Here is a 16701-nt window from a genome sequence, read left to right on the forward strand (position 1 = left end):
GTATTCCAAAGAGAACACCATATCTGATTTTTACCTTCTTGTAAAGCCAAAATGTCTTTAATTTGAGTCATATTTACTCTAAAATGCAGAATGGCTGGGTGTGACATGACAGTACTCTTTTGAAAGGCTTAATGTGACAGTCATCATGAAAGGAACCTAAGGGAACACGTTAAAGTTGTATCATGATATTCTTCTGCTTGTACAATAGACAAGCCCAAATTTGATGAGAGAAAGCAGGTCTGTATGGGAAGTAAATCCATACCCAGTTAAATTTTTAGGAAAATATTAAAGTTCATATTTACCATTCCATCAGTGGTCGATCTGCTGAGAGAGATACACTTCTCCCCACAATTCCCAGGGATCTGTTATTCCCCCAACCACCACTAGACAGTTCCACTCCCTCAGTTGTTCTGGCTCATCCTGCCTCCTCACGGTCGTCAAAACGATCAGGGGTTTGGAAACTGTTTGACACAAAACGTTGGCTTTTGTTAAAACAAACCAACCAAACACAATTCTGGTTTAAAATACAGCTACCTGGAAAAGTAAATATATCTGAGAGGAGACAACTTCCAACAGTGGAAGATCCCCTTCTGCCACATCCTCTTCTTTTGCACCTTCTTCTACCACATCTACCACCAAAAGGAATAGTAACGTGGAAGAGCTGTAATGCCTACAACTTTCAAGGCATGAGCGGCACAAACTACTCAAGTGAACATAAAGCAGAGCTGACATTCATGAAGAGGGTGATATACAAGGTCTGATAGTGATTTTCAGATTGAACAGTCAGCTTTAAGAGAGGTTATGAAACTGCTCTGTGTTCAGCTACAAGGGTAGGCGATCCAAGAGGATCCAGATCCAAAGGGATCCAAAAGGATCCAGCTCTTCAGCATTTCACAAATGTCATGATTGCAGTCTACCTCACAAAGATACATCTCCAAGGAAAACGCAAATCACTTCAAAGGAACTGAAAAATAACGGTCAATAAAAGCACATAGGGGAGGGCTGTGCAATTCAAATGAGACCCTTTTTGGGAAATTGAAAAGAAGGAGTCAGATCTCACATAGTCCCAATGAAAGAAGCACCTTAAGCAAGCCCAGATATTCCCTGTGCTCTGCTGTGTCTATTCAGACAGTGAAAAATGGGGGGTTTTGGAGCACTTTGGCTTAACTTCCTGTTGACAAAAAATGCAAAGACTTGGCAGCTCTTAATTGTACTTACAGACTGTTCTACAATTTATTCACATTATGAATTACAAATAATCAGTTCAAGTGGCTTAGGATGATTCTGTAGTGATGCTACAACAGAGTAATTTTACCGGTTTCAGTTATTGTGGATTTCCTGAGACATGAGTAAGAGCCAAACTTGGGCAAGCAAATGGTTTTGCTTACGGTAACATAGCGAGTTTAAAAAGAACCCAAAAAAATCCAAACAACCCAAACCCAAACAAGCCATGTATAATAGCATTTTTAGAAATTTCATCTTAAATGAAGAAGAAATTCATAGGAAAAAATCAAAACATATGAAAACAATCCAGATTTAAAAAAGAGTGGTTAAGCTAGTTCAACTGTATTATGGATACACATTCAGGATTAAATTAATTCCATGCAGCTTAGTTCACTTCCAAAATAAATTAATATAAATTAAATTAAGGAAACTAATTCTGAAAGCATTCTGAGCAAGAATTTAATGCAATTTAACTAATCCACTTCAACTCCAGTTAGTGCAGATTAATTTTTTGAGTGTCCTTGTGTAAACAATCCCAAAGATCTTGGAAATGCTATAATGCAGAAAAACCTGGACAGTTTTAAGAGCACACACTATCATGTACGTAAGGCCCTCTATAAAAAGTATTAGCCTTTATTACAGCTTTCTCTTTTTTCCTGCTTAATTTTGTTTTAAAAGGGAGCATTTGCATTTAAATTATTAAATTTGGAATTTTTTTTTCTTTAATAAAGCAATTTCCCTTTTCTGGTGGTGGTGTTAGAATGGGGACAAGGATGTATTTTCAGACTAATAATTAAAGTAAACACAGAGGGAGATTTTCCAGCTAACTTTAGAAACAGTCACATATGTGAATATTTATTTTTATATAGGAAAGAAATTTAGCGTTTTCCAGAACAACACCAGTTTTTATTCTTAAAATCTAAAAAGAAGTATTGCACTATGTGAAATCTGTGGTCATTTTGCTATTTTCAGTGTTTAACCCTTATCTATGTACATACACTCATAAACCAATCTTAAACATTACAAAGAAATATGCTAATTTACTTTCACATACAAACTCGAGCAGGTAGTGAAATATTCTAAAATTATCTATTGCTTACAGGAAACACCAAGACTACCTTGCTTGTAATAATTCTCAGGCTGTACACAGACAGAAGGAAAGGAGGAACAGGAAAGGAGGCTCTGCTACAACGGAACAAAGAAGAATCCTGAACGGGTAACTAAATACTTGGAGATATTGATTACTTTTCAGTAAGCAAGTCCATAATCTCTTGAATTTGGTAATAAACTCATTTAATTCAGTTAACAAGAAATGCTGCAAGCGAGGGCAGCAACACCTAGCATGTCTTCGCTTGTGCCTCAGCACAACTTACACAACTTCCATCCCCTGCAAGGCTCCCGTTGAGCTGCTCCTGCAAATGCTTCCAAGGGTATTGCAGCCAAAATGTACCAGATTAGCAAAGCCCTAATAGTTAAACTACTGCTAGCAATCTGATTTCTGTAACAGACCGCAGTGCATGCAGAGAAGGCACTTCAGGCGCTGCTATGCTCAGAGATCTCTGGCAGAGAGAAACAAACACTGAGTTGAAGACTCAGTGATAAGAGAGAGCAGGTTCTTCAAGCACAGCTTCCTGCTGGATGCACCTCAGTCCACACCTTAACGTGATCAGTGCTAGACCTGGATTCAAGCAAAAACTAAACAGGTTTCAAACACCTGAGAACCACTTGAATCAAAAAGTATTTCTCAACTTTAATGAAACTGAGTTGTTCCAGCAAAAACATATGCTAAAAACATTGGAATGAGAAATTCTTTTTTGTGATGCCTTTTAAGTGAAACATTTAGATACTTCACGTGGCATTTGAAAAGGAAGTTACTTGAATTTTTTAAAAGTTAGAGTACAATCACTAAATTCAGAAGTCAACTTTTTGCTCTAAATCTGGTCAAAATCATCCCTTCTTGCTCTTCCTTCCCCTAAAAGAAACCAGCTCCTGTGGCACAAATAATTTACTACAGATATCTTTACTGGTACAGCACACTTCTTTGCTTGTACCCATTCAGATCTGTTGAACAGCACAATCACCATAAAGCTAATTCTATGTCTAATCTTAATCTTCTCATCAGATAAGTGGAAAAGGAAGATAAGGAGTAGATATGCAATGCATTACTTCTCTCCTCTACCAGAGTCTTAATAGAGGAAATGCTGAAATCTCAACCAAAGAGCTCAAGGGATCTCATTTCCCCTTCCTTTCTTGCTCTCCTGTTTAGGAGTGGGTCATAATTATCCCATGGTAAAAAGGCTGGGAACCATTTTTAGGTCACTGACAAAATATTTAAGTGAGAAAGCCTGGAGCAATCAAATCATCACAGAGCTTTTCCTACAGCTGGGATGATCTAAATCCAGACACTCACCAGTTTAAGACTGCATGTCATGTATACAGCTACTTAAAAATTCATCTGCACAGCTTTATCACTTCTGCTGTCAAAAACTAGTAAATTCCTATAATTTGATTTCAACCTAAAACATCTTAGAACCTGACTACAAGTGTTACTATTTTAAGATCCACTTGTAAATTGAAACTGCAATCATGTTCAGGCAAGGACAGATTTGCAAGTTCTTAAATCACTAGTTGTTTCAGCAAATGATCAAACAGCCCAAACAAGTGCAATTTTTAAAAAATGTAAATTAACACATTTTCAAAGCACTTTTGAAAGTTATTTTCATACTGAAATGCTTCTAAAAAATCTTGTAACCTAAAACTCTGCTTGGCATCAATTAGTATAAAAAATTACAGGCCACAAAAAGACTCATTAATCTACTTCTTGCAGTTCAAAAAAATCTCATGACTCATGAGCATGACAGGTGCAAAAGAAGTAAAAGTCAGAGAGAATGCCACACTACCAATTTCAGAAAGCTTTGCATTGTAGATACATTTAAATATAAGCATTTAGAAAAAATAAATAATATTTATCTTACCCGCCCATCACTGAGCTAGTTCAGATAGCTAGTGCTACCTTCAGAGACAGGCTGCAATTTTTATGCGGTTTCTCATAGGAGGCTTAAATTTATATGATGACAATTTGCATAGTAGGCATTGAAGTTAAGGAATTCTGGGATATTGGATGAAGCAGAGAAAATGATGTAATTAAAGCAAATAGTGCTAAGGCTAAAAAGAAGCTAAAACATCAATAGAACATCAAGATCTTACCTAAATCCAGTTATAAAAAAATGTAAAACACTGATGGGAGAAGGATGTGGAGACATTTAATCATTCAATACGATTGCCTCATGCCAGCTGTATGTAATTTGTATCGTCTGTCTGTAAAGTAGGCACCTTAATCAATCCTGGTTTTCAAAAGCTTAAACCAAGACTCATTTCTGGATCTTCTGCACAACAATCTTCATCTGACATCGTTGCTTGAAAACCCAGTCACTGCTTGTTGGGTTTGTACAGCTTGGCTTTTGTTACGACAATTCCTAAAAGAGGCTGCTTCCTCAAATACATTCCACCTCCTTCCTCCAGGTTTTCATATAATCATAAGACAAGTCTAGTTAGGTAAGTACTAGGTTGAATAGCATTTATACGCACACAGCTAGCACGATCTGGAGGCTGTGCAATTTCACACCACATTCCCCCAGATGCAGATCAGTCGACCTCATAAATGGATTCAAGATGATGCTGTAGGTTGAGATATTCACCTTCAAGCCTCTCAATCAAAGCAAAATTCCTTGTCCCAGGTGGTTCCAAATCTAATAAAGTAGGCTTTGAGCTTCAGTTTTCCACTTCCCAGACTAGTCACCGAGACTCCTAAATACGGTTTGAACACAGGTCCCCAACAGCAAGCTGGTGAACTGTGGAAACTGCCAAGCCTGAGAACAGGTTTGGGGTTTAATACCATCAGTTAAGCCAAAGTGCTGTAAGGAACCCTTCCTGAAACCCTTCCTATAGGATGTCGTTTTGATGTAGACTTGCCAAGTATCATTCTGACACAATTCCTCTATTTTGTGTAAAGTTTTACCCCTACAAACTTACTCAACACAAGTCCCACTGGTCATTATGCCATTAATTTAATTTAAATCAATCTTCCCTCGCGTACAGTGGGATTGTTCCCAGAACGAGAGCCCCGTTGTACAAAGATGCATAGTCATAATCTGGTTCGTGCCGAACACAGCTGTGAGCAGTTATTGTGCGTGCCTTTTGGTATTATGCAACTTTCCTTTGGCTTACCCACGTGGAGAAATATTAAAATAAATTAACATTTTACTGGCTTTCTAATTGGAAGTGTCTGCTCGAAACAAATATGTTTATCAAACAGTTTGACTGGGAAAATACATTACTGTAGCTGTAGTTACCCAAATTACATGCTGTCTAAAGCAAAAAGGGCAAAAGCCATCTGGCTCCATATAACTTACATTTTCTAGACAGCTTGCAGCTGGTTCTGATTAAGCAGCATCTCAGTACTCCCAGAGATCTATTTTTAACTCTGCGAGTTTATTTTTAGGGCTCACACATCCAAGGCACATGGTGTTTACATTAATAAATGAACAACCGCCTACAGTTAAGAAAAGCTTTGTGCAATTCTTGTGGCGCAGTCACTGTGCAACATAGATGGATGGTTAAATAAAACATCATGTGTACTAATTAAAGAGACCTTGCCCATCTCCCAGCTCTTCACAGGATTGCAGAAAGCATCACTGGAGAGCTTGAATGGCAGGAAGAAGGTGGTAGACAACAGGATGATGTACTTCAGAAGTAACACTGGGTGGCATGTCCTAGGAAGAGAGTACATATCTCCTGGCGCAACCCCTCGCCACAAAAGTCTCTTTTTTTTCACTTGGAGTCTGTAAATTGCCCAGACAACTTATCTCTGTATGTTATACAGCCACATGTATAAAGCAGTGGAAATACTCTCCTTGCCATCTAAGAACATTAACGCTGAACAGGAAAACGATGTGCAATTTACGAGTGAAAGCCGCTCCTAAAGCCCTGAAACTGTCAGAACAGTGGATGCTGCAAGTCCAGGAAGCACTAGCAGACCTATTTGCAGGGGGGTTTTCATAGAGACACACACATACACAGTGTTTTCAACATGATTTTTGATTGTAAAATACCAGCGCATTCCTGTACCATCAAAACATCCCTTTCACAAGGATAATAAATACATGCACCAGAAAGGTTCAACATAGGACACATTTGGGGGTATGGTTTTGGCAGGGGGGTTTGGTTTTGCTTTTTTTTAAAAAAAAAAGTCTGTATTTTTTCATTCCATCGTACAACTAAACTACATCATCATATTTTTGGGGGGAACAGGAAAAAAAAAAAAGACAACCAGCTATAATGAAGTTAAACATAGTTAAGCTAAAGTTAATCCATGCCACAATTTCAGAATACTGCTCCACTTTGCATGGATTTGCAACCTATTCTATTGCATAGACCACCGTGCCCAGTACGTGCAACCTCCTCCACCTCTGATCCCTTACTTTTCCAAACCAAAGCAGGCAGCTGCACCAGGCAGGGAGCTGCCAGTGCTCTGAGAGAGGGTATGTTCCCAGAGTTTGGTTCTCGATAAAGTTAAAGACTATTAATCCGGAAAGTAAAAAGTTTCTACTGCTTCCAGAAACACCTCCCAGAGGTAAGAAAATACAAAACATAACAAAAGTAATCCAGGTATCCCTTTAACAAGTGATTAAGCGAATTTGCTCTTCCAGTCCACATCCACTGAGCTACCTCAGTAATACAACACTTTGAAACCAGTGGCAGCTAAACACCTTAGAATCCCATCAGTGGGAATGTTTTCAGCACCATAAAGTACTGACTAGCTGTAAAGCGTTAGCCAACTCTGAAACAAATCTCCATTTCAGCAGCTAGGCACGCAGAGCACCAGAGAAGCTGGTCCCAGTTCCCTTGTGACACTGAGGACCAGTGCCAAGCGGAAGGGAGGCTATTTCCCCAGGAAGTTCTTTTAAAAAATTTCTTTTCCTTACTCACACTTTAGACACACTTATGCTCATGTATTCTTATGTTTCTGCCTATGCCTTCCCTCCATACCTTTTTTCTTATGTCCTTGTTCCTTATTCTTTTCAGCCAAGCCCAGTATTCACAGCTCCCTCCTCCACAGCTTTTAAGTCTCCACTCTATCTTGTTTTCCCTTCTCTATGTTGCTTTCAATTCACTGTGTCAGCGTTGTTCTTCCTAATCCTCCTCTACATGCAAACACTGGTTTTGTTTCACTATTCAGCTGATTGGTTGGGGAGTTTCTTAGTATTAGTGGAAGAACTCTACTATTAAATTCCCATGTATAGACAGATCTACACCCCATTTCTTACTGCAGTCATTTCTTAGCATCTCCCCACCACAGAAACGAATGGTGCCTCCTAATGAATGGTACTCCTAATCAGCTAATTGAAATCAAAACATTATTTGTCATCTATTGCAGATTCCTTGGATGGTAATGGATTGAGGAGCGCTCACAAGAGCACCTGTGTGTTTGGTGATAGAGGGCAAGTAGGCCCCTCAAGTGCATCCAAGGACACTGCATGAAAGGCATGTCCTAATATACCACTTTGGAAAGGTAAAACATTTATGAAGTCAAAGAAACCACACAGGGGAAAGGTGACATAGTATTTCATATAGGAGCACTATGTTTTGAGTTCCTCCCTCCTCCTGCTCTTCACGAAATAGCTGAACAGAAAAGACAAAGCGGTCATGGCTATTTCAGGATTCTCCTGTCTTAGCTTACACTTACTTGTAAATTTGTCCACAAAAATTGTCTAGGGCAACTGCTGAATGTTTCAATACAGAAAAAGGATATTCATCTGGATCTGCGGCAGCTTTTGAGCAATGTAAGAGTACTCTCTGCACCCACAGCAACTACTGAAAGCTGGGTTTGGGATAACTAAATGAGCTGTATTCACTTGAAGTCACTAAAGATACACTTCAAGGCCAGAGGAACAGCTACAAGCACCATAGGAGAAGCTGTGAAAGATAGCTGATGTCTGTTTTCTTCCTGCAGCTGAAAGTCTGTCTGTTGTGCACTGGCCTTTACTGCAGGGTACTGCCTCAAAGTAGTACTGACTCAAAGTACAGAGTAGCTGTGTTTCTCAAACTGGTTTATGCTTTTTTTTTTTTTTTTTTTTTTTTTTTTTTTAAAGCAGGGGTTCTGCCATGCTTCTTCCTATTAATTAGTTTATCTAGAAATACAGTGCTGGCATCACAACCCCCTCTTATACTTAACAAGAAGATCTGTTTAAATGCAGGCAGCATGGGCTGCGTGTTCTACAAGACACAGGATTGCTAAGGCTGTTCCCGAGCCAGAGCTGACCATTTCCTGAAATGGTCGTATCTTTTTCTCCCCCTCTGATTAGCAAGTGATGCGAGTTACACAACACAGAACACACACAGTATCTCACAGGTCTCCATACTTACAGAAAATACCTTTTTCCTCCACCATGCCCCAGATCAGTAATCCTCCATGAATTTCCCACTCATGCCAGATCATTCCCCATTCGCAGTGTAGGAAGAATGAAGAATACAGACAATGTGTAACTTCCATAAATGGGTGATATGGACATTCAATTTTGAAAAACCTGCAGAGGCTTTTTTGAAATTTCTGTAGAGCACAGATGCAGCCTTAAACAGCAGTACAGAAAGGAAGCCACGTGTGAGCCGTTGTCATCCACATCACTCCTGCCATGGCAATGTCTTACAGTCAGTAATTGAGGGGCACAGAACCATTATGGTTAATCCATAATCCAGACACTTGAGAGTGACTGTGTCTGCAAATTGAGGGTTATTAAGCAATGAGAGAGTAACAAACAATAATTTTAATTTCATACAACAGAAATTTTCCTGTCACTTCCAGGTGGCACCTTAAGAATCTAAGAGAAAACTGAAAATATGAAGAGATGTAGAAGTGTGATCTATGCAAAAATGTAAAAGAAATGGATTTTTGCAATCTAGTAAAGAGAAGACTGGAAAAAAACACTAGCAAATGCTATCCTAGGAGAAGAACATTGAACAACTGAGGGGGGAAAATAGCATGGCAGCAGTCACTAGCTCTCACGTCATCAGATCAAACAGCCAGTAACTATAATTCATAACAAAGGGCACTTTGGGTAGGAATTCAGAAATACTAAAATAGCTCAATGCTTTGTTTTGGCAGAAGATGCCAAAGTGTTAAACCAAAAACTTTAAACTCAAAATATCCCATGTTTAATGAATAGTTCTGTCAAACCGTCTCTCAGGTCGCCTCCCTTTCTGCCAGAATTCCCAGCCAGAGGCCAGCACCTGTAAGGGAGACAACTCTGAACAGACACTGAGATTGACAACAGCAACACCGCACATCACAGCCCCAAGAACTACAACCCCCACCAAAATTAGGCATTATCCTAGGGCCCCCGACAGCTGCTCAGCTTTGTCGTAACTAATAAAATATAAAAAAAAAAAAAAATTAAAAAGACAGAGAAAAAGCATTATCTAGGGATTATATGATTTCAAAATCCTCCCTCAGAGTGAGCAACAGTCCAAAATAAGATCTTTTGTGTTGATCTGTTTCAGACCACATTAAAACTTTGACCAAAATTCTCAGAGTTTACAAATCTTGCATATCTAAACTGCAATGTTAAACAGAAATAGATATAACTAGTAGAAATATAAATAGAAACAATAGGAACCATATGTTTCTAGGTATAATCACACATGGAAACAGGTCATCGAGGGGGACTGTGGAACTCATTGTATTGTTAGCTTTTAATACAAGCATTTGTCTATCTTGGACATCACAGAATGGCAGAGGTTGGAAGGGACCTCTGGAGATCATCTAGTCCAACCCCCCTGCCAGAGCAGGGTCACCGAGAACAGGCTGCACAGGAACGCGTCCAGGTGGGTTTTGAATGTCTCCAGAGACAGAGACTCCACCACCTCCCTGGGCAGCCTGTGGCAGTGCTCTGCCACCCTCAGAGTAAAGAAGTTCCTCCTCATGTTTAGATGGAACTTCCTGTGTTCAAGCTTGTGCCCATTACCTCTTGTCCTGTCACTGGGCATCACTGAAAAGAGCCTGGCCCCATCCTCCTGACACCCACCCTTTAAGTATTTATAAGTGTTGATAAGGTCCCCCCTTGGTCGTCTTTTTTCCAGGCTGAAGAGACCCAAATCCCTCAGCCTTTCTTCATAAAAGAGATGTTCCAGTCCCCTAATCCTCTTGGTAGCCCTTTGCTGCACCCTCTCCAGCAGTTCCCTATCCCTCGTGAACTGGGGAGCCCAGAACTGGACACAGTACTCCAGGTGTGGCCTCACCAAGGCACAGTAGAGGGGGAAGATGCCCTCCCTCCACCTGATGATAATTATTTCTTTTTAAATATGCCCTGAAGCAGGTTGAAACCATGAGTTTCATTGGTTCAGCAGAACTTGGATCTACCCCACAACATGCACATCATTGCCTGGAGTAAAGTCTGCCCCTCTCCCCCAAACTAAATCATACCTTGAGGTCCCTTTAGACCTTCATTTGCTAAATGCTACAAAGTGGTACTTAATTTATAGATTAAGATGTTGCACACACTATAAAATTTCAGACTTTGTAATGAAGTTTTGTAATTGTCACCAGCTTCAAAATTAAGGTGCTACAAAACAGTCCCACTTTTTGTGAGTTACCTAATCTGCAAATTACCTGTTATAAGTGTTATAATTATCACTGCAGAAACACTTATTCTGCAGAAACACATCTGGGCTGCTAGAGACAAAATTAGGAGGCAGTGTGTGGGTGGGAAAAAATTAAGGGTTGGCAAACACACCTTTTTTTAGGGTATTCAATATTATCAACATTCAAGCAGCTAATCTAATGAATGAAGAAACTAAAAGAAAAGTTTTTGTTCATGGTGTCTTATCTAACTTTCTGCATAATGTAACATTTTAGAACAGATTATCACAAAAAATGTAGATGTTATAAATTCACACAGGAAAATACTAATTGCACGATCTTTCAACAAAGCATATTTCATGTACTTCTAACTGCTTTGTATTGCATTTATCTTAATAAATATGAAAGAATATCTACCAGTCAGATGCTGAAGTATCACTTTAAAAGTGGTATACTGTATGACAGAGGATGTGACCATGCTGGTCATCCCTTTCAGCTACAGAGCTGAAAACCAAGAATGTTCACTGAGCCTCCAACTTCGGCATGGACAGAACTGGGAACTCTTAATTTAAGTTTCGAAACCAGAAATGACCAGTAAAGTGAAGACATGCGAAAACGTCCTTACTATTTCTCTCCAGCTTTACCTAAGGCTAGGTAATCCCACAGTTCTGGAGGCCGACCATGCTTCTCCTGCTCAAGGATCACTCGTGATCATTTCTTTCAAAGGAAATACATGAGTTAAACACTCTTTTCCTCTTCCTTCCTCACCTTGCCCATACCATTGATTGTGTGGCTATGTAGTAAACCACAATGAGGAACCAATCCAGGCTGTTTCTCAGGAACAGCTGAGCCTGGATCAGTTCCCAAACCTGTTTTATCCTGCAGCCGCACAAATAAATATACCTGGCAGGACCAAGCAGTCAATAAGAATAGTGGAAACATGCAGGCAGTCACTAGAGCTGCTTATTCTGGCACCACCAGTGAAAAAGTAATTTCTCAAAATGTAACCTTCCCCTTGGGGGCTTTTTGAATCCTGCAGTTGCCCTGCCCCCAGGCTCCTGCCTGCTCCCCTGCCCTAGAGGTGACTCTGTCCTGCCCTCTCCCCCCACTACGACAGACACGCAGCATTAAGTCTTGACACTGAATTGTTTAGTAAATGACTGAAGTGAGACAGCTATCTGATGAGTAAAATCACTCAGGAGGTAAAGCAAGTCTGCAACGATGCAGGGAACCACGAGCACTTTCCACAATATTTGTGTTTTCAGATATAAAGAACCCTGCTAATAATGACATCGGAAAAGGATTATTTTTTTTGTTTATCTGGATACCACAGAAGCAGTTCTCCAAATTGAAATGTGAGGATTGACAGCAACTTACCTGCCAAATAGAATATGGCAAAGAAGCACCTGGAGAGCCTAAACTTTACTTTATAGCCTCTGAGAGATAATTAGTCAAGTCTTTTTAAGAAAGCAACACCCCAAACTGCCCCCCAAACAGCATGCTAGACAAGCCATGTTTGTAGGAGATCAAACAGATTACTGGGTATGCCAAGACTGAGAATGAAATTCAGACGCTGGGGGCAGATCAAAGAAAAGAAAAGAAAAAGGAGGGGGGAAAAAAAAAAAAGGGGAAAAAGGAACAAATGAACACGAAGAGTAGAGGCAGACATTGCACTTAGCCAGGACTGGTCCACCCTCTGAGGCATCAGGATTTCTCAAACTTGGTACATACATTGTATTCCTTGGACTATGTGATGGTCCAGCTATATAAGCAGGAAGTTTAAAGATGGTAGTGATCCCCCAAAAAAGAATATCTAGGCCCTGGGCTGTGTGGAACTGGAATACAGGATGACACATGGCACCTGCTGAAATTAGATGGAGCAGAGACATTTCTTTTCGTTGAGCGGCTTCAGATCTTGACTCGCTTTGGAATTACACAGTATTTTTGTTCCCAGAGCAAATTCATACACCTAGGGATGGCTTTACAGTTTACACTAAAGAGTTTGCACCAAGTGAAGCCGAGCTTTTCTAAGGCAATGTAGGATGCTCCCATTGCGTAAACTTCCAGAAAGCACAATGATTTTAGAAATACAGGCAATAACGTAGTATAAGCAGAGTTGGTTAAATATTTCCTGGGAGACTGGAATCCAAACTTCTAAGTTTGGAGGCTTTCCAGACTTACTCAGAGTGACAGCAGATTTCTATTCAGCAAAAACACATGAATATTTTGTCATATATTTAGTGACAATCGAAGCAACTTCTAGGTGGCTTGTTGGGATTTACAGCTTGTAAGAATGAGCCACAAGGAATTAGGCTCCCGTCATTATCCAGCATATTCCAATGGTGAATTACCAACACTGTTGAAAAAAGGAGCCCATTACTAATCTGAATTTGTCTAGCTTCAGCTTCCAGGCTAAAGGCATATGATATCATTAAATCTTCCTGTTAGGAATAAGCATCTTATGTAGCACATTGGCATTCATATATATAAAAAGAATCATCAGTCACAAAGCAGCAAAAGAAAAAAAAAAATCAGCGAAAGAAAACAGAATGGATGACTGAACTCCTGAAGCTTCTTTAATTAAAGTATATTTTCCACACCTTGCACTATTTCTGTAAACTCTTCTTCAAAGCCTTTTCTGTGGTGTCACTATCAGAATTAGAACCAGTACTCCAAGAACAGCTTTCTTCACTTAGTCTAAATGAAGGGTGAAAGAAAATTTTGCTTCACCCTACCCAGGTCTCTTTTCTGTGTTGAAAAGGAAACTCAGACATACTCATTTCTGATTTACCCAAAGGTTCTGCCTACTCCATCCCCAACACTCGACCTGGCCACCAAAGCAGTAGCATTACTCGCAGCATTCAGCTCCCACGACATAACAAAGCCCGCGTGCTTTATTAACTACTGCAGGGTAGTAGCTTCCCTTTTCGTCACTCAGGGTGTTTACCATGTCTCCTGTGTACAGAGAGACAGTGAAAAACTTTAGTGGAGAGCTATCAAGAGAGGACTATCAAGTCAGGGACCCAGAGCGCACGACCTGCAAGGGGAAGCTGAGGCAGCGGAGTCTGGCGAGAAGATGACTATGGCGCTGGTTTAAGAGCTACCTGCAACTGCTTGGAGGGGTGCTACAAAGATCATGCAGGCACATTTTTCTCAGTGCTGTTAGATGACAGTGAAGGGCTCAAGGGCCGCAAATTCTAACTTGGGAGGCTCAGGCTTCTCTCCAGAAAGACCATGCAGTACTCGAGCAAGATGCCCTGGGAAACTCTCAAATCTCCAGCCCTCAGTATTCTCCAGGCTCATCTACAGTCAGCCTAACCTGATCTGGTGTTGGCAATAGCCCTCCAGGACCTCTAGAGGTCTCTTCTAATCAATATTCTATGATTCTCCTCTTCTTAAATGCTACATACTTTGTTACTTTTTTTTTTTATTAAAATGCATATTTTTCAAAAGAATTTACTTTATCAAGTGGGATTATATAACCTTATATAATCAAATTTATTCTAGTATAACTGATCTTAGTTTTACCAGAATTAATACTTCTTTTCCTCTAGATAACTGATAAAAATACTGAATAATGTTAAACTAATAATAAATTCCTACAGAAATCTACTAGGAAAACCTTCAGGGGATAACAGTTTTCCCTGTGCACAATGCTTTCTGAGATCTGTTCGCCAGTTTTTGTTTCATTTAATGCTGTAATAATTTTGGATAGTGTTATTTTTAACAGATTGTCACATACCACAGAAGCCTAATTATATTCCTCAACAATTATCCTTATCGAGCAAGATTTCTATCATCAAAACCATTAACCATTTGTTTGAAAACTTTTTTTCTTAGAACCATATTAGCTGACTTAAGTTGTAACACCATGTTTTCACTCTATAGAATGCAATCTTCTGATTTGCATTCTACTAAGGTCACTCAAATATAAATATATATCTTTACCTATTGAAAGTATATATTTATCTATTGAAAGCATATATATATATCTACTTAAAACATAAAATATGGCATTAGCTTTATTTTATAGAATTCTGAAATCTCTTCTAGAACATTTAAAAAAATTTTTAGCAGATTATATCTGGTGTAATGCTAAGCATACAGGAATGGATAACTTGCATACAAGAATATTGATATATAATAAGGTGTTAACAAAAACCTGATACTTAATATCCGAGTAGATACAACTTATTTTTGTGTTGCTCTGAGACGCAAAATCAAAACCCTAACTTCCCCAACAGCTAACAGAAGTATTTGCTGCCCCTTCCATACTGTTAACACCTTTATGCACACTAAACACCACCACAGGCTAATTCCATTGAAAAGATACCACTGGGAATAAACATTTCATTGAGGATGATTCTTTCAACCTGGAACTGTCCTTCTGTACAATCTGTCCTGCACTCATGCCCAAGCAGATGCTTACCCAGAACCAGTTATATCCTGATACCTAGCAAAATTCAGCACGGTCTCAGTTTACATACCCTGAAGATACAGCCTTCGGCATACAGAAAAAATTAAAGCATGGAAAATGATTTACAGAATACTTCTGCATTGAAAGCCCAGCACTGTCATAGCAAGAGAGCTGCTCAGAGCAGGTTTTTTCTGTTACTAAACTCTGGGTTTTATTCAGGATATACCAAAGCACACTAGCTGGGGACCCAAAAGCCATTTAAGTAATGATCCTGAAGGTGATAAGCATGACTGTGTGGTTAATTTATTCAATTCATATTGCCACATTGATTTAAATTAAATTTAGTTGTGCTTGTTTGCTAGACTCCAGTGAAAGTGTAACTGTGCCATCTTGGTTTAATGAACTAATCAGAGCAAAAATTCTGACAAGTCTAAAAGGACAGTGAAATACTGAGTTTTGTTGATGGACAATAAATTGGATTGCTATTTCTAGAGGTGCATGTTCTAACTGTCTAAGTGAACACTAAGGAGAAATTATATACTTAGAATGTCCTCCTGAAGAATCCTTACAAGCTTTATAAACCATATTGAAAAACCTTTCAAAATTTGTTCCCAGAGAGCTAATTTCGCTGTTAAAAGAGATACTGCTCAAAACATAAGACATGTTTTGGCTACACAGGCCAACAAAACAGTTATTTTGAAAGACAAATTCCCAGACAAAAACATCTGGTGGCCGATATTAACAAGCGATTCCTGAAAGGAAAAATCAATACAATAGTAATTTTCAAGGACAGTATCTGTTTGAAGAGATAGGAATTATTTTATGTATGTACAAGTTAAAGTTTGTATGCATACATCATGTTAAAGCACCACAAAGTTATATCAAAAAACATTCTCCAGAGTTGATTTCTTCAGTTAACCTGAATCTGCAAAAAACAGTAACTAATCCCACAGCACACTGGCTAGTTGACTTGCGCTGTCATTATTTATTTACTTAAAACTTGAGAGTTAGCACACAAAATGACAAACCTCCATGAACGCACACAAGTGTAAACGCACAAATGAGAGCAGGACCATGACACTTTAATGCTTTGACCATCAATTTTAATGACAAATGGCATAAATCAATTCTAAAAGGGAAAAAAAAAAAACAAACACAGGAGGTAGCTGAATGTATTTACAAACTTTAATTACTGGCAAGTAAACAAGATGATGCCTTCTTATCTAATGCATACACAGAGCATTTTGTTCATTATTTGGTTGTCTTGTATATTAAATCCCCAGTGGCAGAACATGTTTTGGATCCAAAATTTTCATTCATGTTTGTGAATTATTGGGATTTTACCTAGAAACACCTAGATAAGGATGTCAGGCTTAAACTATTATGAGAAATATACAGAGAGACAGAAAAAGAGTCTATAAACAGC

At 39.1% G+C, this 16701-nt stretch overlaps 1 protein-coding gene across 2 annotated transcripts in view; it reads right to left on the minus strand.

The window, feature by feature from the left end:
* Positions 1 to 16701, minus strand: part of LOC128905016 (histone deacetylase 9) — a 293946-nt gene that overhangs the window by 232154 nt on the left and 45091 nt on the right. The gene's annotated exons all lie outside the window — the stretch shown is intronic.

Source organism: Rissa tridactyla, chromosome 2 (genome assembly GCF_028500815.1).
Source record: "Rissa tridactyla isolate bRisTri1 chromosome 2, bRisTri1.patW.cur.20221130, whole genome shotgun sequence".
NCBI lineage: Eukaryota > Metazoa > Chordata > Aves > Charadriiformes > Laridae > Rissa > Rissa tridactyla.